General features: G+C 41.9%; 1 protein-coding gene across 2 annotated transcripts in view; it reads right to left on the bottom strand.

The window, feature by feature from the left end:
- The window catches only part of LOC124141622 (G-protein coupled receptor dmsr-1-like), a 37,671-nt gene that overhangs the window by 2,847 nt on the left and 15,283 nt on the right, over window positions 1-19,541 (bottom strand). Inside the window, exon 1 of one of the 2 annotated variants that reach the window (XM_046509653.2) lies at window positions 5,569-5,652. The exons of the other annotated variant lie outside the window; for it this stretch is intronic. The gene's annotated coding sequence lies outside the window, so the exon portion shown is untranslated. Of the gene's footprint in view, window positions 1-5,568; window positions 5,653-19,541 lie in introns of those variants that run through there. 2 annotated transcript variants of the gene reach the window in all.

Genomic DNA, 19,541 nt, shown 5'->3' with positions numbered 1-19,541 from the left:
TTAAGCAAAGCTGGAAAAGTCCAGCATCACTTCAGGCTCTCTTCCAACTTCAAGCAGACACACCATGATATAACTGTAATACTGTCCAAAACGTCGTTAAACCCAACTCACTCACTCACTCACTCGTTCTGGATATATAGGGGTAAATCGATATTATTTCAATCCAAAAGTCAGGGATTTGATAAAATATACTAAAATAAAACATTTCCCTGTATAAATATTTCTGTCTGGGTTCATACATATACTTGCGCATAAAAATAGAGTATAATACAGAATGTACCACTTGTCATTGGGTGCACATGCACGTGTGCGTCTCGTATATACGTTTTCTAGTATGTGTGTATACTAAAGGCATCAGCTTTTCTGTTTGTTTCGGGGTATGTGCGAAATCTCCTCCCCTCGAAGCGCTAGTAAAATCCGAAACATAATCATTTTGTGTTGTATTCTGGTTTTGCAACGTTTATTTGAAACCTATTGCTGTTTTATTCCGCTTTGAGTCCATATTCCATATTTTTATAAAACAGGCTACCACGCCAAACAAATTACCACATGTATTCATAGGCAGTGAAAAGTTCAGAAGGTTTTCGGGCTTCGGTTAACGCCTTACACCGTTCAGCAACTGTGGCACGTTCGCGTTTGTTTAATAATTATTTTAGATCTGTATTTACTTTATATTTGCTATTTAATCAAATGCACAGCTACAAATTGAATATTTATTATTCAACAATAATTACCATTTTGAAATGAAAAATGTGATATCGTTTTCCGCTATCAGGTAATTAACTCTTTACTTGAAACATTTGATATATAGGTCCTTTTAGGTGCCCTTGTATTCAAATTGTCTGTCTACCACCTCGCCTTCCATGACCTGATCTATGGTGTCCCTGACTCTGTACAATTATAGACTTGTCTGTCTACCACCTCGCCTTCCATGACCTGATCTATGGTGTCCCTGACTCTGTACAATTATAGACTTTATATGAGGTCAATACCTATTATGCGGACCCGAAAAAATCAATATTGACCGAGGACGAGGTATTGACTTCACATCAAGTCTATAATTGGTTTATCATACAATAAAGCTAGGTTAGGGTTACCATACGTGAAAGGGACAAGCCGAATAGCTCTTCTTGCAGGTTACGGAAAGGGGCGAGTGGTGACGAATGTAAGGTTACAACAAACGGAGACATCTGATTGGTTGGGTTTGGAGTTACCACTTTCGGGTAATTTCCAGTCTCAAGGCAATGTGACCGCCTCCGTGGTCTAGTGGTGGAGCGTCCGCCCGGAGAGCGGAAGGTCCGGGGCGATCCCCGGCCGCGTCATACCAAAAGACGTTAAAAGATGGTACTTGTTGTTACCCTGTCTGGCGCTCGGCATTATGAGGCTAAAACAAGGACTGGTCGGCTCGGAGTCAGTATACTGTGTCTGAGTGGGATATTCATGTTAAACTGCGGCATGGTGTCTCAGTGAGCTAGCACTATAAATCGGCATCAGTCCGGACTAGTACAAGCAGCCACACAAACACACACACGTACATGCACGTCGCTATATAAGTGCAATAATCTTGGACGCGACGTTAAACCCCATTTCACCTCAAGGCAATGTCGTAAATTATCAGACCGGTGCAATGACATGTGACGGCTCACAACCATTGAATATGGCGGAAATCTTTGCATTATATAAAAATATCGGTTGATGATCTGTTGGATTTACAAGAATTATTGTAAAAAATTGTTGTTGTGGTTTTAACGTTGTATAAAAACTTTCATGTTTGTTTGTTTGTTTGTTTAAAGACCGCCTCCGTGGTCCAGTGGTAGAGCATCCGCCCGTAGAGCGGAAGGGCGGGGTAATGTTTCCTCATGGTAAATTGGGGGCACGGGTGATCCAGTCACCCAGTCGCTGTGCAGAGTTGCATCCCTTGGGCACGCCAGAAACCTATGATTGTGGGTTCGAATCCCGGTTCGCCCCGATTATGTTTCTAGGTTTGTCAGCACCATACCCATGCTCGTGGGTTTTACCAAAGTGGTAAACGTCTGAGACCTGCATCACTTCGGGCTTTACTCCCACATTAAGCTGACACGCCGTGATATAACTGGAATACCGTTCAAAGCGGCGTTTAACCCAACTAACTCACTCGTCCATGATAAATTGATATTCATATCATTGATAAATGTCCTCGAGTTGGTCCGATATGAATTGTTGACTGGCCCTGGAACGTGCATTTCATAAACCGAGTAGAGGTGCGCGTGCGAAAGGCACAGGGCATACATTTCACGTGCACCACAGTTTTCACAGTTGGCTTTAGATTTCTTGAAAATAGTTTACACGTTTTGTTGCGGCGTAAAACAACAAACAGACTTAACCACTTTGACGAAACAAACGAGCACGGGTATGTGTGCCGACAGACCTATAAACTTAATCGGACCGCCTCCGTGGTCTAGGATTTCGATCTCCGGCCGCGCCATACCATGGTCATTTAAAAATGGTACTTGTTGTTATCCTGCCTGGCGCTCGGCATTATGGCTATAAAACAAGTGGTATGCGTTCCTGAAACGTAACCTTAGTTTGCGAGGTGAGGTGAAGTGGAGTTTAACGTCGCGTCCAAGATTATTGCACTTATATAGCGACGTGCATGTACGTGTGTGTGTTTGTGTGTCTGCTTGTACTAGTCCAGACTGATGCCGATTTATAGTGCTAGCTCACTGAGACACCATGCCACAGTTTAACATAAATACCCCACTCAGACACAGTATACTGACTCCGAGCCGACCAGTCCTTGTTTTAGCCCCTTAATTCCGAGCGCCAGACAGGGTAATAACAAGTACAATCTTTTAACGTCTTTTGGTATGACGCAGCCGGGGATCGAACCCCGGACCTTCCGCTCTCCGGGCGGACGCTCTACCACTAGACCACGAAGGCGGTCCCTTAGGTTGTAACGATGACGATTCATCAACAAGATTCATCGGCAAAAGGCGATTGACGGGATCGGGTGGTCAGTGACTTGGTTGATGTATGACATCGTATCCCATGCTCATGATATTAATCTCTGGATTGTTTGGTCTGATTATTTACAGACCACCGTCGTTTAGCTTGAATATTGCTGAGTGCGGCGTTAAACAGCAAACAAAATCTAATTGTCTTTGACGGCATCCCCTCCCAAACTTAAACCGATTAACGATTGGTGGTCCCACCAGCCATGTTATTTGGCCTCTGCGGCCTCCCATCTCTCCAACAGACCATTCATGGTCGGTGGATTTCCTCTTTGCCAGTCCCTTTTGTTAAGATTTTGGGGCAGTGAGTGAGTGAGTGAGTTTGGTTTTATGCCGCTTTTAGCAATATTACAGCAATATCACGGCGGGGGACACCAGAAATGGGCTTCACACATTGTACCCAAGTCGGGAATCAAACCCGGGTCTTCGGCGTGACGAGTGAACGCATTAACCACTAGGCTACCCGACCGCCCCTTTTGGGGCAGTGAATCGTGATAGAGGATACTTATTCTATCGTTAACATGTCTGAACTTTATCATGTGCATTCCAGAGGTATGTCCACACAAATGACAGAGATGTTTCAGTAGAGCTATCAATTATCTGGTGTATGAACATTGTCTATTGTAGCATCGCAAGGTATGATTTATTTGATGTATGATCTGCATTATAACAGTTTGGTTGTTTTTTTCATGACGTCAAACAAACCATTTTGGAAAAGAAAAAAAGGATATCAACTAGGTACAAAATACCTAAGCCTTCAGTGTTAATGACATAAGCGTTCTTGTCTGTCTGCTTACTGTCGTACTTAGCGTTGTTAATACTCAAGACTGGACGACACAGCATAGGTTGCTGAGGACCAGGCCTAGTCAGGAATACCCATGGGGCGACTTCACTTTATAAACAAGTATCTAAATGACACGTTTTGACATGTAGCTAGGCATTGGAGGAACTGCTGGAGTCACATCTGGTCGCCGACGGCCCACCTGTCAAATAACCCGTTTTTACCATGCGACATAATTTGCTTTTATCACCAGTTCAGAACAGTTATTCATAAAGTGAAAAGTGATGTTAGGTTCTATGCAGTGACTAAGAACACGCAAATCACAATCTTCGTGCGTTACATTGACATTTAACGACCACTGCAATCTCAAATGATATATGTTGGCGTCTCTGAAGACACAGAGTGATACATCTCTGAATAAAACATCTGAATTTAATTAAGTTGTCAAATATCACAAGAACAACACGAGCAACTTAAGGAATGTCTGCTGGTACGTTTTTGTGTGTTTACCGCGCAATTCGAACTATCATGTATCGGGTGAGGTGAGGTGAAATTGGGTTTAACGTCGCGTCCAAGATTATTGCACTTATATAGCGACGTGCATGCACGTGTATGTGTGTGTGTGGCTGCTTGTACTAGTCCGGACTGATACCGATTTATAGTTCTAGCACACTGAGATACCATGCCGCAGTTTAACATGAATACCCCACTCAGACACAGTATACTGACTCCGAGCCGACCAGTCCTTGTTTTAGCCCCTTAATGCCGAGCGCCAGACAGGGTTACAACAAGTACCATCTTTTAACGTCTTTTGGTATGACGCGGCCGGGGACCTTCTCCGGGCGGACGCTCTACCACTAGACCACGGAGGCGGTCCTCATTATGTATCGGGAGTTCTGTAACTTTTCCGGTAGGTCGGGTAGCCTAGTGGTTAAAGCGTTTGCTCGTCACACCGAACACCCGGGTTCGATTCCCCACATAGGTACAATGTGTGAAGCCCATTTCTGATGTCCCCTGCCGTGATATTGCTGACATATCGCTAAGAGCGGCGTTAAACTATACTCACACACTCACTATAACTTTTGCATTGTTTTTCCATCAATCATTCTTCAGCAGGCTTGCCATTTCACAATGCTATGAACCCGCTTCGTGTTTTAGTTGGAAAGTTAGATTAAAACATAGATTTTAGATCTCAGACAAAGTTGAATCATCTGTATGCATATCACCGACCGTACTTCAACAGTTTCATAAAGGTTATTTATGGACTCCTAGAGGGGACATTGTCGCATTGTCGCCCTTACAAGAACAAGCAAAACGTGTCGCGCATTTTAACACATTTTTGATGAGACAATGCGACAATGCGACAATGCGACACATTGTGACTTTGAAAATATAAAAAAATATTATTCAAAGCGCGACAATGCGACAAATGGTTAAAATGTCGTGTTGTCACGTTGTCCCATTGTCGCCCTTTGGTTTATTTTGCAGTTGTTGCTTGTTTTTATAAGGCCGCCAATGGGACAACGCGACAATGTCCCTTCTAAGATTCCATAGGTATTTCCCTCGCAGTTACATGTATAACGTTATTGTTCGGTTATAGCGAAGCTGAGATTTCGTTTATCCTTCGTGCTTGACAGCGGTATAAGAGTCTATAAAGAAACGTCAAATCATGATGGAATAGAGAAGTTGTCATCCATTAAATGACAAACAAACAGTTCCTGAGTCATAGTGAAATAACATACATGTCTTTGAGATGACGGCAATCACAACATAATCTAACAGCTGTGTTGGACTTACGTTTTGTTGACCATTCACTACTTGTGCGTTGACATAGAGCGACCACTAGCCACATCACGGGGATCGGTGTCACCTCGTAACACCACCATGGCCGTCACACTATGCCGCATCTGTTCTCTGACCCGAACACATATTGCTAACATGTGCGCAGAAGATGCGCTCAAACATTTGATGAATTGGTAAATAAGTTGCAAGTGAGTCCATGCCATTAGATCGGCTAAGCCAAGCAATCGCGTTTGTGTTCATGCTTCGCAAACAGATTTTTTTGTAGATCACGCCCACCAGTGGAATACTGTTTCGTGATTGGCTGTTATTGTGTTGTATTATTGCGATGAACGATGGAGTTCAGGGCGTTGTATACGTACAAACTGCTGTGCACGCTGATTTACACAGAGTGCAGCGTTTTATACTGTTTTACTGTGATAAAAGATAAGTAGTGCTTATAAGTATGTATCTTTCTTGTTTGCAATGATACAATATGAACCTAATATTAATTAATTTATGTATTATTCTGCCTTTTTAGGAAAAATATCTTATTATTACCAAAGTTTTGTTGTTTCCCGGTCTAAACTCCATCATGGAGAATGTTGAGATGATACGTGTACATCAGTGACTTTGTTGGGGTAGGAAGTTAATTCTGAATCTGGATCGCTCCGTGCTCTTGTGGACTCTTGTGGTTCTGTCGTCGGACATAAGACGTTAACGCAGACACATATACACACACAAACAGACACACACACACACACACACACACACACACACACACACACACACACAATAATCTTGAACGCGAGGGGTTACCATACAGGTCTTGCACAAGTTGAAGATTAGCCTTAAACGCTTCCCGCAGATGACGTTTCCGCCCTGCAGCCATAGGCCATGGCCAGGTACGAGTATATAGCATGGACAGTTTATCTATTACACATCCCTACAGACCAGCGTATATCCTAGGGATGCAGTAGGCTTAACCTACGTGGTCACTGTTTGATCATGATTGATGCGCGCTTCTTTCCACGAAGGGATTCGGAATAGCTTGTCCAATTGCCTTCAGGATCAAGAACGGTCATTGTATGGTCATCTGCCACCGTAGTGGACTATTGTCTGACGGCTGTAACCCGCACAGATATATGTAATGCTTCACGGACTGCTTCTAGAGACGTAGAAGTGAAACTATACCACTCAACTTTGCATAGGGATAATTAGATGGCATTATAGTTATATATACACTTGACATAGTATGAGTTAAAGATAAAAGTATCCCTTCAAACGTGGAGTAGTGTATATTTGTGTAGTTCAATATTCTAATTGTTTTATTTAGTGTGAAGTTTTCTGGGTTTGTCGGTTAAATGATAAAAAAATAATATTAACTGAATAAACTGTAGGGCAAAATTTGATACGGATGTAAAAGTTGTTTTGGACCTTTAGGTTCGCTCTGGCGAATCAATAAGCAGAAAAAAGTGTCGATGTTATATTATAGCTATATATAGAGAGAGAAGGTCGGTCGACAATACGAATATACCAGACTCAGTAAGTCATTTTCAATTTCAGCTGTGACCACTTATAATTATGTTTTTGTATGTTTGATAGGTAATATATTACTACTTCAAATGTTTAAAGAACATCTGTTTTCATATTCTGTTTCAGTGATCATTGGAGGCAGCTGTTAAATTAATGCCGAACTGTTAAAAAAATCGTTCATCCGTTAAACAATGACTCAAATATTGACTTCGTTAACCTTGTGGAAAAAAACATAAAGCAGTAAATTAATACACATGTACATGTAGGTCAGACAACCATTAAATTAATATATATGTACATCTTTTTTGGCTGATACACATTATACACATCGCTGTTGATATTTCTGTGTGTGTGTGGTGGTTGCGGGAGGGGCACTTGAAACCTTAAAACGTGTTGTGGGTCATTTGAAAGGGGGGGGGGGGGGGGGGGGGGGGGCGTGGAAAGGAACTTTAGCTTTATTAGGCTATTTTAGAATTTGCATTAATGTGTAACCTTTGTGTGATGAATATGTTCTGAGATGTTTAAATTACGAGTTGATTGTAGTTGACTGCGTGAACGGATTTTAACAGCAGGAGCACGGATGGAAAGCGGTTCTTGTTGAAGACTTATTAGGACATTTTTTAGTCTATTTAATCCTTCATAGTAATTCAACTACCTTATTCTGGCCGAGAATAGCTGCAAACTTCCACATGTATGTGCAATAGGGATAGCGCACCCCCTTGTTCAATAACAGTTTCTTAATCTTGAAAAGTCATTGTCCGATTCTGACTGCATTTTTGTCATGAGCATGTGGATATGAAAAACTATCTAATAGTTGTGATACCAGGTGTTCGCGAAATGGTAATTACATCCTGCCCCACCGGTGTCACCGTCACAAACACATGCAAAGGCAAGTCAATTGTTCACCTGCACAAAACAACACGGGAACATATAGTATAAGTAAAAGTGGAGAAATGCATCAGACAGCCTTTTTGTCACTGATGCGTCAAATTTGGAAATGTCCTCCACGTGTCCACATACAACTTTGAGAAAGCTTGAATGATCGATTGTAATCATACGTTATGTCTTATTCGTGATCAATGGCACTATCTCGAACGGACAATATACTTGACCGCAGATATATCACACTAATATTTATATTTGTCACACAAAAACCTTTGTGACTATCCGGCCCAACACAAAAACAATAACACGGCTTCATATAAAAATCAAATGTTTCTCTTGCAGATTTTCCACCAAATTGCGGAGGGAGGTAGGACTTTTTAAATATTATTTATTGAAAACAAAACTTATGCGGGAGGATTTTCCATCACGAATACCAACAGCTGGGTACAATAGAACTCGGCTCTTTAATACAACGTCATTTCATAGATGACGACGACGATAATGTGACGCGGAAAATTATTTTCCTTTGGCAATAAAAATGACTGCCGAGTATGAAGTTATTTGGGAGGATGAAACAAAATCATTTACGTCATGACGAGCAAAGCAAACTATACCAAACTATATACAAGGCTTGACAATGAGATATAAAAGAGCATTTGTAATCATGTAATACGCCAATGAACAGAAATGATACAAAATCATAATGTTCTTTCAGCTACAGGACACGAGAGGTCAATGACATGAGGGTGTGTTGTCACTTTAAACATTTTGATTGAGATTAAAGTCATTCTGCATGGATGGAATTCAAAAGATCACAGTCAATATCGTGTGTGTCCCCAATTGGTTTTAAGACGTGACCGCACGGGGGACGTTAAACGTCGGAATGCTTCATTGGGTATGCGGCGCCAGTATTCCCATAGCTAATGCCTGTATTAATTCAGTTCTGCTTGCAGGAGGGTTAAGTCATCTGGCGATCAATGCTGTCTCAGGGGCGTTTAACTACTGATCGACATGTCAGGAGAGCGAGTTTGCCAAGGCAACTGAGGTAATTGAATTCTGCACAAAAAAGAAATGCAAAAGTGTTTTAGGATGTATATTTTATATACCATATAAATACTCAACAGATGGTAATCGAATGTTCAAAATTGACACACATCATTGTCATTGACCCAGGATCCATATGGAACAGTAGATTTTCAAGAAGAGGGACACCTATGCTCAATATCTTGTATGACTACCATAAGAGTCCAACACTGACTGATATCGACGTCCAATGGAAGCACTCAGATTTGTGGCCTGGGGAATATTCACCCACTCTGCCTGCAGTGTTTGTGCCAACTGTCGGAGGTTCTGTGGTTGTTGCTGACGTGCTCGTAGTCGTTGATTCAGTGCATCCCATAAATGTCCGATTGGGTTAATAATCTGAAAACCTGGAGGGCCATGGCAGGACCTGTATATTGTGATTCCTCTAAAAGACTGTTGTCAGTCTTGCCATGTGAGGCCGAAGAATCTCGCTGTGCTGTAAAATGTCCCTTAACCTTGCACCAAGTCTGTTCTACCAGTGTAGCAGATGGCTGCCCACATCATCACGCTTCCACCACCAAATCTGTCCACTCATGTGTGCTGTTTCGGGCTTAAAGTTCCCGTCGACGCTAGTAAACATGACGTCTCCCATACTCACAGCAAAGCATAAAACTTGACTCATCACTAAACCAAACTTGTCTCCATCGCAGTTGTGGCAAAACTCTATGACCTTGACACTATTGCAAGTCCTCAAAATGACCCCTGAAACTTGTCGTCTAGCGCAAATACCTTCAGTGCGTAGACGGTTCCTCGCTGTCTGGGCTGATAAACTACGCCATCCTGGTATCCTGAGATGTTTAACAAAACCAAAAATGTACGAGTACATTGTAGTCGACTGCGTGAACGGATTTTAACAGCAGAAACACTGATGAAAACGGTTCTTATTGAAGTCATATTAGGACTTTTTTAGTCTATTTAATCCTTAATAGTATTTTAACTAGTTGTAGAGTTGGCCGTGGTGGTTCTTTCACGTAAGTAATGTAGGTGTGTGAATCCGTCCTGTGCTCTAGTAGTGATACATGATCGACCGGATCTAGGAAAGTCACGTGTTGTCCCGCGTGTCTGATAACGGTTCCATAGTCTTGTAACGGTGCCTGGTGATACGTGGAAAATCCTGTATGCCGTCGGCCGATGGCGTTGTTGCTTTGGGCTTCCGTCAGTCGTGGCATGTTTTCGCTGTTCGATTCTGAGGATGCGTTGTTGGAAAAGACTGCTAATTACCACGTAGATTTGCAGTCTGGCTAAAGCATTCAACAAATGAGAGAGGTGTTCATCTCAGAGTTATAGTTGAATCCTATCGAGCTATCAGAATAAGATTGAAATTGATGCATATAGCGTAGGTCTCTCCTTTTTAGAACAGTTAGAGTTGAGGAAACTAGAATTAGAGGAAAGGGGGTTTGAAGGTGAGGTTCAAAGAGGGGAAAGGAGGTTGAAACATGACTTCAGATTAAAACAGTTAGAAGTTAGACAAGGTAGAATTCTGGATAGTGCTTCTGAGTCTGAGTCACGATAAAAGACTGCTTGTCCGGGATAAGTCCGGGAAGAAGGTTTCTTCAGACAGTTTGAAAGAATAGCAGGAGAGTTACAATGCCCGTAGGAATATTGGCATAGTCTCGTTCAGTCTAAATGTAATGGCAAGGCGACTGTGACGTATACCGAATTCGACGTAATAAGCGCCCCGCTCTAATAAGCGCCCACGGCGATATTTGCTAATATATTGGCTAGTGAACAATCCCAATTAGCATCCCTTCCGATTGATCAATGTACACAAGACTTATTTATTCGCGTATAATACATGTGTTATATGCATCCTTAATTGTGGGAAATTAGATTTTGGAAAAATGCATCTGTCGTATATAAACATTTCAAGCTGTCAGGATAAACCACGAAATTTACGATCTTTTAACCCTGTTGTTTTTCACCAAAATAATATTCTTATAAGAGCCCCCTATTTCTAATTTTGATAGTGCCCTTGGCGCTTATTGTGTCGAATATACGGTAACTCATTGGATGATATGCAAGCCAGGAATTACCAACAGGTTATATCAGCAATTGTCAGGTCTCATGAGGTGACGAGTGAAACATATCGTCAGCATTTTTGAGGCCTCAAGCTTATTGATAAGAAGGGCAATTTGTCTGATAAATGAACCAATGAGCTGTCTGAGCTTAGAGATTTAATGGTGTTAGAAGAAGTCACAGATAGTTTGCCGCCTGGTTTGAAAATTCTCTTGACAGATCTGAAAGTGGGGAAGTTGGCAGAAGTCGCTGAGGTGTCAGACAATCATGTTCAAGTACACAAGGTTCACTCATCAAGTACAGGTTCTTCTCGTCGCAGTGCAGGTTTCCGTAGTAATGGTAATTTCAGTCACTGCAACCGTGGTACGTTTGGTAGACATACTTATGGCAATGACAGACTGAGGATGCCCAAGCCTGGGAATCAGTTCCGTTTCTGTACCGACCTCAGACAGGTGAATGCTCACATCAGAAACGACTCACATCCTCTTCCACGCATCAACGACTGCATCAACAGCACCGGGCACACAATCTATATAATGAAGCTGGACCTTCTCAAGGGATTTACTAGATACTCTGCCTGAATGCACGAGGAGGATACTGACCATAGCCATCCCAGACGGACCATGTCGATACCGTTTGATGCTCCTCGGTCTGAAGACGGCGGCAGCGGTGTTTCAGCATCCAATGAATCTAGATCTGGCAGACATCCCCTAAGCGAGCGTGCTCATGACGTAATCATCCCTTCCTACTCCTGGAAAGATCACCTTGCCATTCTACCCAAGTGCTAGATGGACTCCAACTGGCCAACCTAACGATAAACATAGAGTTCGGACATGCCAAGGTGAGTTTCTTAGGTCGCATGGTCGGATGGCAAGGGTTTATATGGAAGCCATCATGAACTTTCTCAAGCCACAAACAAAGAAACAAGTGCGCCGTCTCCTGGGCCCCGGGTATGGCAGGATATTACCACCGTTTCTGTTCAAACTTCACTCTTACTGCGCTCTTCCACCAAGTTCGTGTGGAGTGAGCCGTGTGACATTGCTGTAGAAACCCTAAGAACTTTGTTGTCTTCGAGGCCAGTATGGGACCCAGGTTTCGATCAGCCTTTCAAGCTCACCGTAGTTGCTTGCGACAAGGGATGCGGCGCCGTTCTGTTTCAAGAGGATGTTAACAGTTTTGACCATCTGGTCAATTAATCCACAGTCGTAAAGGAAGCATCAGGCTTAGTGCTAGCTTTGAGAAAAACTTTGAGATCTATGTGCGTGTCACCGGATCATAAAAACTGTTTGGTTAAGGTCTGTAACGTCGGTACACGTACATTTTATTCTCTAGCTGTGTTATCTTCTACTTTTATCAAATATTGATTTGATACATGTTTTCTCATATATGTTTTCTACCTTATCCCTGTATGAAAAATGTTGTAGTAACATTCATTTTCGATGAGTAGCGGGATTATTAAGTCCATGTAGATATTTCTCTTATACAGTCTATGTATGGTACTTTTGGTCACCCCGATAACTGTACATATCTAGTTTTTAATCGTTACAGATACCCTTAGATAGCTGCATCTCCCTTATTGGTTTAGTAGTTAGTTCGCTATTCAGGTCGTCCCTATGTTTGAAAACACACTCTGTTCAGCTCGCCATTCTATAGCGTTCCTCCTACATTTTCGTCTATTTTATTATCCAAGAGACTTGCTTTAAGGATAAGCCCTCTGAGTCTATGTAACCCCGTTGAAGTTATTCACTAATTAGAGTGTTGAAATAATTAACTCTTAATTGTCAATTGATCTCGACCGACTTAATTGCCTGTCTATGCATCTTGAGCTAAAACTTGCATCGTGCCAATTATCTTTGTCAAAGTGTTGAGTTAGCAACTCTCCTTTTTTATTACCGTTATAACGTTGCTTAGAGGTAGCTATTCAGGCCAGGAACCAGAACAAGGACAATTCGGCTCACAGTCATTGTACTGTATCTGAGTGGGATGTTCATGTTTAACTACGGGATGGCATCTCAGTGGGCTAGCCCTTAAAATCAGCTTAGTCCGGACAAGTCTAGTACCAGCAGCCGCCCCCCCCCCCCCCCACCCCCAACACACACACGCGACGTTAATATATGAATGTCAGGGATAACTTGACAAACATCATGTATTCATATTGAAAACTTAACGTCATTTTTTGTAACGTGATACCAGTAACTTTCTTGTTCTATTCTGTTCAATATTCATTTGCTGTCGAATATTTACATCAAACCTTATCAGATCATGACCAAAGCAAACCATGCCACCGTCATATGACATTGTTTATTACCTATAATGAATAACTGAATACTGAATTGCGTTACATATTTATGAAATTTCTGTGACGAGTTGATTTGACATTTGAAAGTACATAATCCCTTACCTTCATTGAGGCAGAGAACCAGACCCAGTCCGTTGATAATTAGCGTGAGCAACGACCACTGCTGCCAAGGCAAGTATGGTAAGGACGAAATCTGACAAACCCCACGCATCAGTGCTATCAACTGGCCTGACGCTAAAACATGTAGTCCTGTCCTTTCATCTTTTGGAATGGATCATTACAAAGGTCAATTAAAAAAAGTACAAAGAGGGAGATATTGCTGAGTTCAGCTAATGTACCCCCAAATCCCTTTCTGGAGATTAACCATACTGCTTAATAACATCTTTATATTTATCTACATATCTTTACAAGGACTGTATATTCACAGAAAGTACATGGGACACGTGAATTAATACCATGTGGATTTTCTTATATCGTTTAATAATGTCCAATAGTCAATTCCCTCATATTTGCGCTACCTATCTGAACTCGACATAAAGGACACCAGTCTAAGAGATTAATCTGATTCACATTTAGATTTGAGAAACAAAAGGTCAATATGACTTCAACTTTCCCTTTACGTCGAGCAATATCCCACCAGTTACATTGTAGCCTTTGGTGTCTATATTTCATAACGTTTGAAGAACAATGCTCCAGACTGTTTAAAAAGACCGGAATTGCCTGCAACAAAAATTACATTGTTGCAAGGTGTTTTTCTTTAAAAGAACTCAGACCCATAGTTTGGGCTCCAGATTTGACTACAGAGACTGAGAATCTGGGAGAGATGGGATTTTGTCTCTCTGAATCTCTAGGCATAGATCTAAATATGAAACCGATGGGTCTGTTTCATTGCCTCTTTTATCTCTTTTATCAGGAAGGAAATTGGTTATTTGGCCGTTTTTGAACGGTATCAGATCATCCGTTTTGACCATAATGTCAATCCAGTGGTTCACGGAAATGATTGCACGTCATCTCTTCTTTGTCATTACATGGCGATTTTCTAATAGCTGCATAAAAACAGCTATTCTCCGATCACATCACAAATTGGTTAGTTCTCGTCTTAACTTTCGTTTGCTTTCCAACAAAGGACGAGGTAGCCCTTTTGGGATATACATAATTTGTAACCAGGTGTGTTCTTATGAAAGAGAAATAACTTTGTTCATGTCAACAATAAGAGTCTGACATATACAGATATAAATCATATTTGATAAGGTCAAGTGTTAAGACATATTTGTTTATGCACGCAGCAAGATTCGAGTCTGAACCAGACAATCCAGTGATTGACATCATGAACATCGATCTTCAGATTTGGGATACGATGACATGCATGAACTAAGTCAGCGAGCCTGACCACCCGATCCCGTTAGTCTCGAGAAAAGTGGAGCAAATAATGTTTTACTTGCTTGTTCAGATAGTGTTTTTGTACTAGGGGAAAACTACCATCTGATGAAAATAGTAAACCCCGTTATTTAAAACTATTTACATTTTCTAGCTGCTTATTATCATTGACCATACTTCCTTGTTTGCTGTCCTACCACCGACCGCCTCCGTGGCCTAGTGGTAGAGCGTCCGCCCGGAGAGCGGAAGGTCCAGGGTTCGATCCCGGGCCGCGTCATACAAAAAGACGTTAAAAGATTGTACTTGTTGTTACCCTGTCTGGCGCTCGGCATTAAGGGGCTAAAACAAGGACTGGTCGGCTCGGAGTCAGTATACTGTGTCTGAGTGGGGTATTCATGTTAAACTGCGGCATGGTATCTCAGTGAGCTAGCACTATAAATCGGCATCAGTCCGGACTAGTACAAGCAGCCACACACACACATACACGTGCATGCACGTCGCTATATAAGTGCAATAATCTTGGACGCGACGTTAAACCCAATTTCACCTCACCTCACCTGTCCTACCACCCTTACTAAATATTACAACTTTTGTCTGACCAATATTACAGGTCGCCATGGTATTGCTGGGAACTTGCTGCCAATGGTGTTCACTCATCCACGAAAACAACCGTCGCAACGAGAGTGAGTGAGTGAGTGTGGTTTTACGCCGCTTTTAGCAATATTCCAGCAATATCACGGCGGGGGACATCAGAAATGGTCTTCACACATTGTACCCACGTCGGGAATCGAACCCGGGCCTTCGGCGTGACGAGCGAACGTTTTAACCACTTGGCTACCGACCGCCCCCGTCGCAACCAGAGGACCTGATTTGTGGGATATATTGTCCACTGATAACGTGTAACCAAGTAGTAACAAATATAACATAAAGAGTATACGAAAGTCTTATATTCATGTTATTTCTAGTTTTGTTGGCACGTTACCAAAACGTCAGAAAGTTTTTGTAAACTGTTTGCTTAATATTTCTATTCTCAACCAACAACCTCAATGCTTTGTTTGTATCCAGGTATTTTCCATCGAAACTCGCTTGCAACTGCATTTGAGACCAGTCCAACCAGTCCAACATGTTAAATGAAAATTAAACAGAGGAACTAGTTCACCGCCTAATTGACATATGAGCAGTTTCATGAAGGAATAGTGAAGTGCTTGAGTTATGCTTGCGAAAAGATCGGACGGACAGGTGGGCAATTGGACAGACGGACAATCGGTGGAAGTGCAGACGGACAGGTCATATCCCTTGCATACCGATGGATAATATATCTAGTGTTGTAAGAGGATTTCTCCAAAGATTCGACCTTGTCATTTTGAGTCTTAATTTTTCTTTCCAGCCACGACGTTATCCCAAGATACCCCTCTTTCAGCGTCAGTTCTTGAAAGGCTCCGGTCTTGTTACAAGGTTTTCTCTGCAGGTTCGACGTCTGCTTGACCCACATGCATTAAGTCGTGAAGATCGGGGAGTCATTACTATCACATGAAGAGGCTCAACACATCAGTTGGCAGGTCTCAGTTTGTGCTAAATGCGTAAGACGACCGGAGTGACACGTGTTTTCAGACATTTCCAATTAAACCTCGACCTTCTTGATCTCGCATGCTTATAACGTCGGTTGACGCCATTAGCAATGATATCGCGTTCAGTAAATTGCCTCCTGAGGCGATTCGACAAACATATAAATAATCCCGATTGGGGATCACTACAAAGCGACAAATTGACGTTCCCTGTCACTGTACAGAGGTAACGTGAAACATGGCAGGGAGGCGAGTATGCTAGTCGTAAGAGGCGATTAACGGGATCGGGTGGTCAGACTCGCTGACTTGGTTCACGCATTTCATCGTATCCCAGTTCCGTAGATCGATGTTCATGATGTCAATCACTGGATTGTGTGGTTATTTATCTGTGCTATTGCTGTGTGCAAACAATCAAACAAACAAACAAATATGGTGAAATATGAACACAATGTCTTAACACTTGACCTTATCAAATATGCTATATACCTGTGTCAGCCAGAGTGTATACATAAGTTGGAAGAACATGCTCTCAATGATCATATATTCACTTGTGCAGAATATCGTCTCCGATTATTTACTATCAGATCATATACACACGAGGCCAGAACATTGTCTATCAGATCATATACACACGAGGCCAGAACATTGTCTATCAGATCATATACACACGAGGCCAGAGTGAGTGAGTGAGTGAGTGAGTAAGTATGGTTTTACGCCGCTTATAGCAATATTCCAGCAATATCACGGCGGGGGACACCAGAAATGGGCTTCACACATTGTACCCATGTCGGGAATCGAACCCGGGTCTTCGGCGTGACAAGCGAACCACGAGGCCACAACATTGTCTATCAGATCATATACACACGAGGCCAGAACATTGTCTATCAGATTATATACACACGAGGCCAGAACATTGTCTATCAGATCATATACACACGAGGCCAGAACGTTGTCTATCAGATCATCAGTTTTATTCAATATGTGTGCCAAACGCTGTCTATATATAATATATATTCAGGTGTGCAGAACATTGTCTTTTAGATCCTATGACTAAATTCTGTGGTAAATCCAGCAGAACACCTATTCAGTTTTATATACATGTATGTGTTATGCAAGTGTGAGCAAGGTGATTTTTTACCATACATCTCTACTGTTATTATCTAATTATCCTATGAAAATCAGCTTTGGCCTGACCTCCTTATGCCCTTTCTGACACACGTTCATTACCTATGCATGTTGAGCTGTTGCAAGTCCCAAACATCAAATTGTTGAAATGAACAAAGTTATTTCTCTTTCATAAGAACACACCTTGTAACAAATTATGCATATCTCAAAAAGGGCTACCTCGTCCTTTGTTGGATAGTAAATTTAAAAGAGAAGAAGCCACTTAGTGATGTGATCGGAGAATAGCTGTTCTTACGCAGCTATTAGAAAATCGCTATGAAGAGATGACGTGCAATCATTTCCGTGAACCACTTGATTGACATTATGGTCCAAACGGATGATCTGATACCGTTCAAAAACGGCGAAACAGCCAATTTCTTTCCAGTGATTTACCCTCCTGGACCAGAGATAAAAGAGGCAATGAAACAGACTCATCGGTTTCATGTTTAGATCTTCGCTAAAAGATTCAGGGTGAAAAAAACAAGACTGTTTAACAAGTGGGAGGACTTAACTTTCCAATAGTCTATTGGGTATTTATGTCGACCAATATTCCAGCAGCTCCAGTCCTTGGTGTCTACATTTCAAAACACTTCAGGTAAACTTGAGAATGCTCTTTGTACGAAGATTTCAGGGGGCATCATACAACTCTTGCTCAGTAGGCCTTTCAAAATGATCTATTGTGGACCTGCAGAGGGCATCAGTGATCAAAATGATGTCCGATGCAATTCCCTATTTTGACTTGTACCATATGTTCCATTGTTTTTTTGGTGAACAACTGCCTTTGCATGTGTTTGTGATGAGTGCCACCGGGGGAGCCGGATACGCTTACAGGTATAATAGGTATTCCATAGTGATTCATTTAAGGATTGACAGTGGATTTCTTTTCGGTTCATTGAGGTATGAATCGAAACACCGATGTGCAAACTGAATGAAGCCGCGTAAATTCCACAACGAAAACATGTGGTTTGTACAATAGTTTAACCAACAACAGTTTTATACATCAAGGCAGACAAAAAAAACATTTCTGGAGTAGGAAAATATGCTGTGGTGTGACATGAATCAGGTGATCTATGCTCATAACGTGACACGCCCACTAAGTCAGTAGCCAATCAACGGAGAGTAAGATCAAAACAAAGTTCATAGGACCTGTTGTTAGAAATGAAACCCGAAGACATGAAATTTGTGGAACCCAGGCGAGCGGGGGGAAAATCAGAAGAGCGAGCCTGTAAAGTTGCAGTTTCATTCCTTCTCGGCCTTCGGTCTCAAAGGGTAATTTGGACAATGTATATGCATGAATTTCGCTAAATATCCTGTGCATGACGGTACACATGAGCAAAAAGGGAAATCCCTTTACTGTCATATTGGGATTCCCCGACATTCCCGACAATAAAAGTAGTCCGCTTCGGTGGGCGCGGCTTAATTTGGAAAATAGGAAATAAATGCAATAACACGTGACCAATTCAGCTATGCAGGAATTACAATGAACATAACGAAAACTTTATCATAAACACACGCTCCTGATAGAGTCGGAATCGTTCAAAAGCAAAGATTTTTTATGCGACCATATATTTCATTTATCCAAAGGGGAATACGACTACGGTTTGATACCCTCCCATCGGCTCGGGGTACACGACCACACAGAGGTACGTCAAACTTATTCCCTAAGGGATAAGCCTTCAACTAATTTATCTTACTGCCATGTTTATCATGTACCACAATGTGAAAACAAACATAGATTTGTAGGTTGCCATATTGCCAGGTGAACTCTCGTCGGCTCCCTGCGTCACGTCATCATAAGTACAAGTCCTTTTGGCTCCAAATGAGAACGATGAATTGCAAAATAACTCAGAGTCGGGAATAGTCTATTAAATGTCAATTCGGTACATGGCAATGAATACCGTGTACGAACTGGTATAGCAATGTGACTTACATTACGCGATGCCGTTTCGGTGTAAGGAGCTGTAAAATCGGCAAAATATATGCTGCCATTATTTGTTCCAGTTTTAGTTGTGTATGAATCCTCCTGTTGCCTGATATGTGTGGAGTAGATAGCAGCAAGGCTGTGG

This window comes from Haliotis rufescens, unplaced genomic scaffold, assembly GCF_023055435.1.
Source record: "Haliotis rufescens isolate VD_foot unplaced genomic scaffold, xgHalRufe1.0.p SCAF_46, whole genome shotgun sequence".
NCBI lineage: Eukaryota > Metazoa > Mollusca > Gastropoda > Lepetellida > Haliotidae > Haliotis > Haliotis rufescens.
The sequence above is the reverse complement of the archived record's forward strand: the minus strand, read 5'-3'. Positions and strand labels throughout refer to the sequence as shown.